General features: G+C 42.6%; 1 protein-coding gene across 5 annotated transcripts in view; it reads right to left on the bottom strand.

The window, feature by feature from the left end:
- The window catches only part of fbrsl1 (fibrosin-like 1), a 310,850-nt gene that overhangs the window by 210,428 nt on the left and 87,025 nt on the right, over positions 1-13,397 (bottom strand). The window lies entirely within an intron of this gene.

The raw sequence follows: 13,397 nt of genomic DNA, 5'->3' as shown, positions 1-13,397 counted from the left end.
AGGCCCCGTGTCCACATAGCGCCTTTTCCTGAGCGCTCCGCCTTTTTTGTGTGGCCGCTCCGAGCGCTTCCAGTTCAACATCTCAGAAAGGCGCTGGTGTCGTCACCGCCGCTGTTTTCAGGCAACCAATCAGATGGGGCGCCACTCATCACCTTGGTTACTACCAAACATGGAGGTTGTTTTGGCTGTTTCTGTCTACCTGTGGCTGCACGATATGACGAACGCGTTGTTAGCTTGTTAGCTTGTTGTGTAGTAAGTTAAAGATATTGTTGCCAACAAAACCCGCGTGCAGCGTTTTTTCTCTCACAGCACAAGCGCTGTGGTTTGAAACGACGGCAGTTACACAGAATGGCTCCATATTCTGATTGAGTCTTCTCTGTGGGTGTATCTTGACACAGCATGAGACAGTTTTTTCTTTCACAATGTAAAGAGAAAAAATCAGCCGTCCCGCAGTCAGTGAGAGTCGTACACAGCTTTTTTAAAGCATTAAGGTAATTTTTCCCTTTTGAGCGAGAGGAAGAAAATATCAGAACTAAAAACCCAGCATGTGTTTCCAAACTTTTTCTTCTAGGAAGCTGACGAACGTGGAAACAATTCAGTGACGAACATGTCCAGTGTCCAGTTACATTTCAGAAACATTTATGAGTGGACGGCAGCCCTGTGTCCACATAGTGCCTATTTTGTGCGGCCACTCTGAGCGCTTCGAATTGAAAATCTCGAAAGGCGCTGGTGTTTTCATCGACACTTTTTCCAGGCAACCAATCAGATGGGGCGCCACTCGTCACCCTAGTGACCACCACACATGGAGGTTGTTGTACATATGACAAACAAGCAGCATCACAACAGAGACCGAAAAACTCGTTTGTGGGAGCAGATCGGCCGGACACTAAATGTTGCCGGTAAGTGTTGTGCTTTTATCGCCCTACGTGTTATAAGCTTGTGTAACGTATTGTTGTCATAGACATCAAATCTGCATGCAGCGTTTTTTCTCTCACAGCACAAGAGCTTCATCCCAGCGCTCCTCAGCACTTTTCTGCCAGAAAAAGGCGCGATGTGGACACAGGGTCTTATGCTGCATTCATGTCATATTGGATTGTGCTTTTTACCAGCTTCTTACTTGTAGATACAGTTCAAGTCTACATACCAGTTGTAAAAATTATCCAAAAGTGTCATAATAGTGCGAGTGTGTTATATTCACTGAAAGTGTCATTTCAATGTCATTCAAGGCTGATGAATGAGGCTTGGTGAATGAGAGACAAATTGTAAAGCTGTTAAGGTACAAAAAATAGCTGCGTAACTGTCGTCCCTTTTGCAATTTCAGAGAGATATTCTGACCATTTACTTTTTATGATTTCAATAAGACTCAAAACAATTATCATCTCAGCGTCAAACATTGAACCAGAGTTAATTTTGTCTTAAGACAAAAGTGCTCATTAGTTTTTGTCACATTTTAGTTTTTCTTAACCCTTTATAGTTTTAGTCAATAAAAAGTCAGCACATTTTAGTCAAAAAGTTTTTTCTCTTTAAACTAATTCAATTAGCCTGATAGAGGCTCAATCTCTCCGTTCATCCGTCCTTACATTAACTGTTTCCTGAAAATGTTCTCCTCAGGCAATATCGATCCTCAGCTGAGGTTATGTGTGTATATGGAAACTTCTGGAACGTAACGTTCTGCATGTAAAGCGACAGAACGAAGCCGTGCACTTACAGTACAGTAGCACATACTGCATATTCCTCTCTCGCATTATTTGCAGAAGCAGCAGCTTAAAACGTTTTATATATTCATCATGGCTTCTCATTCAAACAGTCCGACTGAAGCAGATGATTGCTCCTTTTTGTGCGGAATAAGCGTCAAATAACCCCCTTTTTCTGGGTGTACATTTTAGTCTCGTCTTGGTCATTTAAAAAAGTTCATTGCCGAACATTTTTGAACCTCATGTCTAGTGGAGCATTAAACATGATCAGCAGCAGACTTGCTTTACGCTGGGGTTGTTTTTCTATAAAGAGAGTTAAGATGCTCAAAGTTCAATCAATCCCACAGCCAGTGTCATGAGAAATAATGTCAAACCATGTGTGTGTGAGTTCCCAGGACACCACTACACTATCTTTCATGCCACGAGCTTGGCAGGAAAACTACACCCTCAACATCAGTTAGACTGACTATCTATGTTTATTTACTATCTATGTAAATAAATAGTAATTTTATCTCTAATGCAATGCTTCCTCAAATTAAACACAGGAACTATCTAGCAGCGGTTGACATTGTGTTTTTGAATGTAGAAACACTCAGCACTACAAGCTACTGTAAAGGCAAGTTTTTTTTTTCCACAAGTCCCTCACTAGCTTCCTGTTTTTACAGGAAACATGTAAATATATAGATTCAATCAGCACTGCTAACATTTCCATGGGAACTCTAATGACACATCATGTAAACACAGTAAGTCACAGAGCTGGGGTCAAACTGAGCTCTCGATACACCGGCAGTGTGGGTAAAGTTAACGACATGGCTAAGATCACGCGGTGAAGAGGCACACTAATGGCCGTATAAGCACATCTGCCAGCCTGCCTGTTTGTGTGTCTGCTTATTGAATTGCGTCGTCCTCCTGGGCTTCTGCTGCCTCTTTATTTCCTGATCTCATCAGGCCCGAGAGGAGCAGGTGACACGCTGCTGCTCTGTAAAGCCTGTTGGTGGAGATCGCTGCGTGTCTGAACGACAGAGGACGGCACACCGCTGCTTGGAGCTGTGTGCAGTTCAAGGCCGAGGGCTGCTAGTTCACGTTCCAACATCTGCTCACAGCCAGCAGCGCCAGGCCTGACTGCAGTCAGCTCAGCGCTCCATATGAATAATCAAATTATTGGCTCCGAGGGTGGGAGGTTAGCAGATGGCTAGCACATTAGCCCCATAACTGCTAATGAAGGACACCTTTCGTGACAAAAGGTGTGCATGTGTCAGGCAATGCAAAAGAACAGTCACAGATTCAGAGGGAGGTTTCCATCACGTTAAGTCAATTTAGTCCACTGATAAACGGTTCTTAAACGTGTTTGTAGCTGAATTATTTCCAAAACTGTCAGCCTCGTAGAAGAAGCTGTTTGCACATGCTGGGTTTCTAGTTAGGATATTTTCTTCTTATTAAATGCTCTGCTTGAAAGAATACATTGTGTCTGATGTGTTTATTTTCCTTCTCCCAAATCTGCATAGTCCCTGTCCACTATGCACATTTCCAACCGCTCCCTCCGTTGCAAAAACAAAACACGTCTCTGACATCATTTAGTGGCAACTTGTTGAAACTTAGCTAGCTTGAAATGTAGTCATTAGTACTATCAAGGTTAACATCGGTAGTCAGTAGTGAGTTAGCAAAACTTATGAGAATTACAGCTGGCTCGCGTATCACTGAAGTGGTTGCCATAGGTTACACATAATGATATGCATAGCGTCACCCCGTCCGTTAACGGGAATGGCTCCTTAGGTTTGTGACGTCTCAAACCTGCTGATCTAAAAACGTGTTGTTCAGCCTGTCCTTGGTGCACTGCAGTTTAAACGCAGACAGGCCCAGCCATGGAGATGACTGCTCATGTTGTCCCTGATGTGTCTTGTAGCCCAAGAACACCACATGGAGATGGTTACAAGGTTAAACACTTGATTTTCACTGGAGGGGGGCTTTAAGAAAACTGCGTATGACACTCTTACTGACTGTGGGACGGCTGATTTTTCTTTTCACATGGTGAAAGGAAAAACTGTTTCATGCTGTGTCAAGATACACCCACAGAGAAGACTCAGTCAGAATACGGAGCCATTCCGCCCTCGTTTCAAACCACAGACAAAAACACCTCTAAAAGTTGATTGAAAGAGTAAAAATGCCTCTTAAAGTGTTCCTGACAATTTATGCCCATATTATAAAGCTCAGAAAAGTGACAATGTTGATCATAATACTCAATAAAAGTCTTTTCCTCTGTTTCTATCCTCCCGTGCTACAAAAGGTGTCCGAGCTAACCCAGCTCACGGCCCGACACCGCTTCGACAAGAGGATTTAATGTCATCACACCGACGTCAGACATCAGGTCAAGCAGCTCTTCTCACCTTACAAGTCAACACATTAATTTCTCATGAGACACCAGCTGGTATTAGCAGGCCACTTGACTTGTCATGCAATTCATTACCTGGAGAGCGATCTCTAAAGAGCTGTTAGGAGAACAAAGCAGCTGCAGCCCGACAACAAAGGATGCAGAGACGACACCGAGGGGGTTTCCCTCTTAAAGACAGTATGTAGCTGCTGTGAACGTCTATTAATTAAAAACCAATCTATAATTATTAATACAAACATGCCTGAACAAACGAGCAGAGAATGAGGAAATGTGGTGTTGTTTAATGAGTCTGGCATCCTCTTTGTTTGTATGGAGAAGGTGTGCAAGCTAATGCCGTTCATTATTTCAAACACATAGGTCCACATCATCTTTTCCAGTGTTTCCAGAAGCAATAAAAACACCTTGCGTCACTTAGTGTGGGCTGACAAAGTGCCATCATGATTACATTTTTAGCGTCACATAATCGACTCATCAATTTGAACGTTGAATTTCTCAGCACGGTTTGGTTTTGAACATTATTACATACAAACATACCGCTCGCACTGGTCCACCTCGGTACCTTAAGAAGGATTCGGAATGCATCATTGTACGCCACCTGAAGCTTTTTCATTCCAGCTTTACTGCAGCTACACCACAGGTGGGCTGTGCAGAGAGGAGCACAGCAAGCTCTGAAAAGCTCTGTTAATAACAGCAACTGTGCACATGTGAAATGTGCGTGCCTGCATATTGGCTCGTGCATATAGTTTGCAACACTGGCGCTGCACATCATCATCACAAGTCATTCCTGATTACGTGACCTAAATATTTTACTAACGACACTAAGCGCTTGATCAGAAATAAAGAATGAAGGAAAATGTTGCTTCTGATCCTCTTTGGTGTTAACGATCATGATGACTCCTTTTTAAACTTGATGTCGTGCTGCAGATTCTGAGCAGTTGCTGTAAACCAGCACATTACCTAAAGTAAACATAACATTGCTAGTAATAAAAGGTTTTGGGTTTTTTTCCCCATTGTCATGCATTTATTGTTTGAAATTAACCTTTACATTTTCAATTGTATCTCCCTATATTTATTTGTTTTTAATCAGCTAACGCCTAACGGATTCGCTCTTCCCCTTCTGGTCCATTTGGTCCATTTATAAACTGGATATTAGCACTGGAAGCTGCAGACTGCACGGATCTATCCACCATCAGAGTAAACTGGATCAGAGTAAAGTGTAGGGCCAAACCTCGAATCACAAATTGGATTAGATCAACAAAAAGCTGCCGTGGTACTTTACCCTTAAAATTAATTGCGTTCACGGACGCCAAGAGGGTCAAGGGGAAAACTCTCTTAAAGGATACTTTTGAACTGACTTATGTGTCCAAACAGGCTTTAAACCTGTGCTGCTCAGATATCCTTCACTTCTTTTACCATATTGATTGAAGAAATATGATTACGGATAGTTTTTCTGCAAGGGCATCTCGGAGTCTGTGACCTCTCATTCATGGAAACACCTCCTCTCTCTTTTATGTTTCTTTATTTGCACGCACAAAGAACATTAACCTTATATAAGCAAAGAAAGATGTGCGCCGGGTTTTCTGCAAATATCTATAGTCCCTGGGCAGGTCAGTACAATGATAACATAGTGGAAAGACAGACATTATAAGAAGAGTAGACATTAAAAGAGTACAAAATAAAAGAACACCCTAACCCATACCCACACTCTCATCCCAGCATCCATTTCCAAACACATTTGAAACCGTCTAATAAAGCACAGTAAAAGTGTCCCTGGGGTAAAGCTCTGTTGTTCAAAACTCAAGAATTACATATAATGGCAGGTTGCGGCAGAGCCTGTAGGCTGGCACGGAGAGCAGCTGCCACTTTGAAGACTTCAATGCAAACCCCTTAAATAACCGAGAGTTCACGACACCCAACACCCAACACTCTCAGGCTCCATTCAACATCAGCATGAAGTTATTCTCCAGCTACAGTATTGAGCTGTTTGAACTTGAAGTGTGAACGTGCATGTGGGCTAAAGTACTTACACAACCTTACCTCTGAAAGGCTTTGAGATGGGCTAACTAAGGCAGAAGGCTGTTTTTATTCCTCTCTCGTGTTATCACATCAAACTGTTCGTGCCCTCAGATGATCTTTTAAGTCAGCAATAAATAAAACCAAGTCAAAGCTAGTGACCTCATTCCAGGACAACACTGAACTAATCTTATCTTTCATAATAACGTGAGCAGCTACTCCCAGTGCAAATACTGTATCTCACTATGTATCTATCCTGCTGTGACCCAATGTTTAAACCTCAACACTAAACACTGTTGACACGCACAGTTGAAACCAGTGGAAGGGCTTTAAGGAATGCAACACAGTCTACTGAGTAAAACAGTCATGAGTCTTAAAGGGCCAGATCGCTGATTTTCAACCTTAGTCCTATCATGCTATTATGTGGAGCTAATGCCATTAGATAGAAACAAACAGCAATTTCTCTCTGTCCCTTTGGAGGATGTTATCTGCTTCTCCAACGGGCCCTGGAAAACCTCCGCCAGATGACGTGTTTTTCGTAGTCGGGCCAGGGAGCTCGCTAAACTACACTTCCTCAATCTGAGATCCCGCCTCTGATGTAATGCCTCGTTCAAAATCGTCAGGTTTGAAATGTAGACTGCAGACCTGAAGATTTTTTAGACGATCCACCGGTATATTCTCGTCGTATTTCGGATTCTGTACCGCTCTGAGCCATCGCCTGCAGCGATCAACGTCCTGACTGGAAAACGTGTTTCACTTTAGCGTTTCTCACTGTGCCGTTCCTTTCAGAAGGAGGGGCGCAATGCATGCTGGTTGTTGTAGGAATGTAGAATGGGCGAAACCATGAGCTGTTTGTGCAACTTTCTCCACAGCTATGGCGCCAATTTAAAATATTATTGCTTACAGTTACAGAGAACACCAGCTTTGACTGACAGTGGCTTTTTCCAGGGGCGGATTGCGCCTGGCTGATAATTTTGCATGTACCAGGATTTTGGCTGCTGCTAATAATAATAATAACATCCCAGCACACGCCCCGCAGAGGAATACGACTTTGTTTAGCACGTTTGCACCTGTTCTCACTGCTGTCTCGTGTCTGCTGTGTTCTATCGGTAATAAACAGATTTCAATTGTCTATCTGTGTCATTTCCATTTATTCACAGTCCTCGCCTCCGACAAGAGATCTATAATAGCTGCAGGGGAAGAAGGGTAATCCATCACTGTGTGTCTGCCAGCAACTGCTTAGTTGTGATGGAATTTCCATATGCCAAAGGCCTGAAGTGGGTTATTTTTTCTATTATGAAACAGTTAGTAAATTATTTCTACACATAATGGAGCGGCCTTATCACTCTGTATTATTAAAAACTCATTTACAAATGAAAAGAGTAAAATACTGATGCACATAATAGCAGAGAAAATGCTGCCAGTTGAAATGGCATCTGCGTATTCAGGCTGTGTTTAGTTAAGGATTAGACCTTTTAAATGGGAAATGTGTGATGTTATCTTTTCATCCTAAATGCCACTGCAACCTTAATGGTCAAAAACATAACATTCAACCTTTCCTTTAGGTTTCTCGGGTGTCCTTTCTAATGTTCTGGTCCAAATTGAGATACCTGCCATTCCTCCTTTTGCCCTGCTCAGCCCGGAGCACAAGAATGGGACCAAAAAGTGGAGAGGTGGCTTAAGATGCGATGAGCCGCGGGGAAGAGCTGACAGAGGAGAGGGGAAGAGGAGAGGATAAGGAGGATGGACGGAGAAACAGAGATAGTGTAAGTGAGTGGAGGGGGGGGGGGGACGCTCAGCCTGGAACAGGAGAGACCGCTCGACTGGTTTGACCCGACCACGTTACCCTGGCAACAGTACGGGAGAGCTTTGTTGCTGTTCCAGGCTGCATGGGGACCGGAGCCTGCGTATGTGTGTGTGCGTGTCTGTGTGTTAAGAGTGCATAAAATCCAACACAGGTTTCCTCGCCGGCAACAATAAAGTGCACGGCTTTACGTGGTTATACCGGGGCCTTGAGATCCAGCGTGGAAGCACATTCAGCTCCCAGAGGGAGCTTTATGCATTCTGCTCAGAGGAATGTCAGCAGCCCTGAAGCTGCCTGCAAAGGGTACGGGGGTCTTCATGAGGCATGCATAAACCAGAAGGCAAAGAGGTCTCACAAACGGAGCCTGGAGTGCAGAAACATACACAGGGTGTGTAAAGAGAGACTGTGGTGTCTAATGCACATCAGCACGCTTTCTCCCCTGCACTCTCTTCTTTCTGAGGACAGTAATTATTTAGGCACAAAGAGCTCTGCAGGCTGCACCTCCCTCTACATTGAGCACTGCCATAAAGAGATAACAGAGAGCTGTTAGAAAATTCAAAAATGTCAATCAAATGCTGCAAAACTTCTTTAAAGTTTTCTTGCAAGTTTAGGAAATGTTGCATTAGCAAAGCCTGGATAGAAATTAAAGAGGCTAAATCTACAAAACAGAAAAAAAACAGATTCATAATCAGTCTGAAACGTGAGACAAATTAATACCAATCTGATGACTGCAAGTTAGCTGCACTTTATTTGATAAAGATTATACAGCAGGTAAAATGTTAAATTGCACATAAAGTGTGACATGAATTCAAACTTCTGCTCTAAAGTTCAATTTCAGTGAAATGAAAAAGTGACCGGCTGGTCTTTTAGTAGATATTCTGTGTTGATGCTTCAGAAGTCCTATCAATGTGCATTAAAGGTGTCCTTGAAGCAATAACAGGGTATCCGTTTAGCTGCTATCCTGCACGCAGACATGACCTAACAGGCCATAAGCATGTACACAAGCAGTACTATTCACATCCTGCCACTATTCTGACAGTTGGTGGTGGCATCTTGCCCACAAATGCAGCAATATGCTAACAAAGGCAGTAAAGAGGAAGGCAGCAAAACAGCTAGCAAACATGAATATTCTTCATTTTTTAAGATTTTATTTTTTTGGCTTTTGCCTTTATTATATAAAAGACATTGATGCCAAAATATCTGTGATAGGCGCTGCCATCTTGCGACGGGGACGTCATTTGGAGCCAGAGTTGCGCAGTAGAGATCAGTAGGTGGAGCCACTTCCGTAGCCACTTCCGCTAACCAAAACAAACACTTAAATTACCGAAATAAACCCAGCAAGGATCCCACACGTCAGCGTATTTAACAGCAGAACAGCTTCTTGTGTTGGTCTGAAGCAGACGTTCACAGATATGGAAACTTCAATGACTGTAGTGATTGTTTTCTTATGTCTCCTCTCGCCATTCCTCCAGCTGCAGGAGCCGTATTTGTCAACAGAGCTATCAATAATCCTTTTGACAGCAACAAAAAACTCATTAAAAATAAACTTGTCAGAAAAATGAACACTTCATGATAAATCAGCATGATAAGAACTAACTAGAATGACAGAAACCATAATGAGAAAAATGTATTTGAAGTGTATTTAGATTTTATAGTTTGACTCATGTCCCATCTGTTAACATGGAGGAGGCAGGCTTTATGACCTATACTGCAGCCAGTCAGCAGGGGGCGATAGAGAGGGTTTGGCTTCATGTCATGTCGTCCATCTTTTTATACAATCTATGGTCGAGGACTGTAGCATCTGTATGTGAGGCCCCAGCTCTACCAACTGAGCTAAACCAGAACCCTGCACACATGAATATTAACAAACGACAATTTAAAATATATTTTTTCTATGCTTTATATGAATACATGTCGACAGCTTAAAGATTCTTGCGATTGCCTTAAAATGCCATGAAATTGGCATTTGAATTTTCATGGTAAAAAGATCACCCTGTGTAGTCACCTCATGATGCTCAATATGTAGAACTAAACGTAAAAACAATAAATTATGCAAAATGTTTTGACAATCCCACCTATCTGCCTGTCTCCTTAAATTAAACCCTCCAGAACTGACTGGCCTATTAGTTTACACTTATGTATGATTGATCCACCCTGCCCCAACACGGCTCTAAAACAGTTTATATCACATTTGAGGAAGTAAAGCTACTTTTTTATTAGACCTATAAAAGCACCATATGGTGTACATGGAAGGAATTATAATCTTAAAGGCTCTAAAAATGAAATTTCTTGCATTATTAAAACCTCATGATTTAATTAGCTACGATATAAAGTCAATGAAAGTGCTGCTGTAACTGCAGCGTGCTCTTGTTCATGACATTTCAATTTCAGGCGGTTGGACTCACAAACTTTATCACCGGGAGCTGATGACAATTTATTCTTTGCCATCTTAAAGCAAAGTGAAGGAAGCTGTATTTAGCATCTTATAAGAGTGGCATTTTCCAGTTACCCTGATGTCAAAGGTTAATATTCTCGTACTATGTTCAGCTCATGTTACGATATGATACAAAAGCAGCAGAGCAGAGTCATTTGTCACACCATTTCAACAGTGTTTAGCTCCTTTTAAGCAGCCTGAGGTGTGGTTGTGCAGATTTATCGCTCTGATTCTGTACGCATTACTGCAGCTCCTGGCAGGTCGGATAAATCACTCAGACTTGTCATGATTTAGACTGGATTGATTTAATCATGTAGCGCTCCTAAGCCTTTAAAGTCCTGTGCATGTGAAGCTCCGCAGAGACAGCCAAGCATACACCTTCCACCTAATGCTGCTGTCAGCTACATCAAACACACCTTTGATTAACTCCGAGCATACACTCATTTACCCGGCCTCCCTGTTCCTCTCAAAGCATGTAATCAGAGGGTTATTGCCTCGAGGAGGAGCAGAGAAGAGAGCGCATTGTGTTGCCAAGAGGCTTATCAGGCTGAGAACAAGAGAAAGCACACATTTCTACAGTGATCAATGTTGCATAATTTGCCAGCACACAGATTAAATGAACTGCATCCTTTTCACCTTTTGTTAATCAATGTGGTGTATTTTTCCTGTTCATTTGACTTCACGGTTAAAGGCCTAATCCTTTGTGAGTAAGAGCTGGTTTCTGAGAGGTGTTTCTGTGTGCACTGTGTTATGGGAGAGCAGGGGAGTGTGCAGGAGCTGGTGGAGGTGTTAATCCCCGGCAGGTCAGCCTTGCTGCTACACTAATGTCCATCTAACAGGAGCCGACCTGTGAGCAGGTCTCCCCCCCGTGCTTTGTCACCTCCTTCTCTTTCTGCTTCACACACAGCTGTTCACTTTGCTGCACTTGCTTTGCTGTTTTGCACAAGTGCACATATTTCTGACTTTGAATCATAAAGAAGTAAAAGAGGCTCTTCAAACAGAGTATCAGTAAGTCATATATGCACTGGCATTAGGGTTGTCAGATCTGTTTAATCGTGCAAATCTGTAACTTTTTACGCGCCGCCAAAGGTGAAAAAATTTCTTTTTAGTCATCTGCGAAGTTTCTCAGTCATCCAGATGATGGTAATAAGAAGCTAAATCCCAAAGTAGGGCTGCACAATTTAAAGAATATTAATCCCGATCACAATTTTGTCCTACCCACGATAAAATAATTGATTGAGGGCAACAACAGCGTATAAAATATGTACTCTACCCATAGAAAACTCTGCTGAATATCAAATCAAGCGCCTAAAATAACAGCCACTCCCTCAGGGGGCAATCGAGAAGTTTTGGCTTCCTTTCTGGGGGAGCTGGCACGTTATGCCTACATGCCTGCGCCTAGCTTGCAGTGGCAGTTTAAAGTGGGGGAGTAAACAACAGAGACCGGTGTTTTGGTTCAACGAGGGACCATGTTAACTGGCGACTTTCAGCCGAATCGTTGTGGTTACAGCAGCTGTTAAATACAGGACAAGAATACGTAGCTTTCCTCGTGTTGCTGAAAATAAAGTTATCCGTTGCCTGTTTGAAATGTTGTTTGTGCAAACTTGTCAAACTTGTCATGTCGCTTCTCCCCGTCCTTGTCCAGCGTCAAGTCAGATATCCATAACAGCGACGCTGTACAGCACGACACCCTATCCACCCACCTCCCAAAGACACACCAATGTAATTTGCATTGCATTTTGCCTCTAGAAGATGCACCAAATTCAGATAAAGAACCTAGTGACGTCTTAGTTTGACGCAAAATTTGTAGGTGGAAGCTGCCGGAACAGCCGGAAGCTGTTGGTCTGAAGATATTCTCTTGACCTGACAACACCACTGTCGTACCTCCCTCCTCTTCTGTTGCTCTCTACCCTCATTTGATTGGTATGAAACTGAAGGTCGTGTGACCCTTTCCTTAGTGGTCTTGATGCTGTGTAACATGCTACTTGTTTGCATGTGTGTATGAAAATGCAGTGTTAATGTATGTTTCTACACCTTCACACACTGTGTGAATTGATGAAATAAAGCGATATGAGCGTATGCAGTATAAAAAGAGCTGTGTAGTTGTGTGGTTGCTCTTTACTGTATGTATGTATGCATACTGCAGTGTGCAGAGTTTGTGTATTTGTTCATGTGTGCAGCTAAACAAGTCTTAAATCATGTGTTGGTGAGGTTGCGATTGTTGTTGTTTAACACATGTGACACGGCTGAGTTGACACCATCTGGTCAGTGGTAGCTGAGGGGAGAGTAATGGGGAAATGCAACAATAACAGGGCGGTGCAGCACAACAATAAACACCAGCTTTATATCTGCTCAACAGCTCTGACAAGCAGCTGGAAAACAAGAGCGCAGAGACACACGCTCCACTTTACAGGAACACAAGTAACAACAGGGGAGATGAATGGAGACAGGTGAAGTCTGATGTTTAGTGTGTGCGTTCCTATTGTACAGCATGATGCTTGTTTTTAAAGAGATGTTATGTGCGTGTTGAAAATGATGTGTTAGCTTTTACAATTATCAACCAGATGCTAACAGCGCAGAACATATAAAACCATCTTATATTCACTGCTTCTATTCTAAAGTGTTTGTTATGCATCTCTATTCATTGAAGTTTCCACTAGTGTGGGTGTAAAAGTCAGCATGATCATGTCGCCATAATTCCCTGTTACGTAAATATAAAAAAAATGTGCATTGTGACATTTGAGGTTTGCTAATTGACATGGGAAAATAAGTGATTTATGAGTCCATATGTGGGTGTTATCAGAGTTTCTGGGTGGCCACTTGAGTGGAAAACTATTTGTTGATCATTTGCAGTGGAGTGTTTTCCGAGGAAACATTTGTTGATTGCTTAAATCTGGAGCAAAATGTATTCCTGGCAGCCACTTGTGTGTTGTTGACATTACATCAGACAAGACTCGAGTGCTGTTTACATTGCTCTGCAGCAGCTGATTTGTCGGCTGAGTTGGCCGCCACCAATTGAGCAGTTTATTTCAGCTGTCAGACTCACTTGCTCACTCTCCGCAG

Source organism: Semicossyphus pulcher, unplaced genomic scaffold (assembly GCF_022749685.1).
Source record: "Semicossyphus pulcher isolate SPU_LCO1_2020_fin unplaced genomic scaffold, fSemPul1.0.p SCAF_6, whole genome shotgun sequence".
NCBI lineage: Eukaryota > Metazoa > Chordata > Actinopteri > Labriformes > Labridae > Semicossyphus > Semicossyphus pulcher.
Note: the sequence above shows the minus strand (reverse complement) of the source record. Positions and strands in the feature narration are given on the sequence as shown.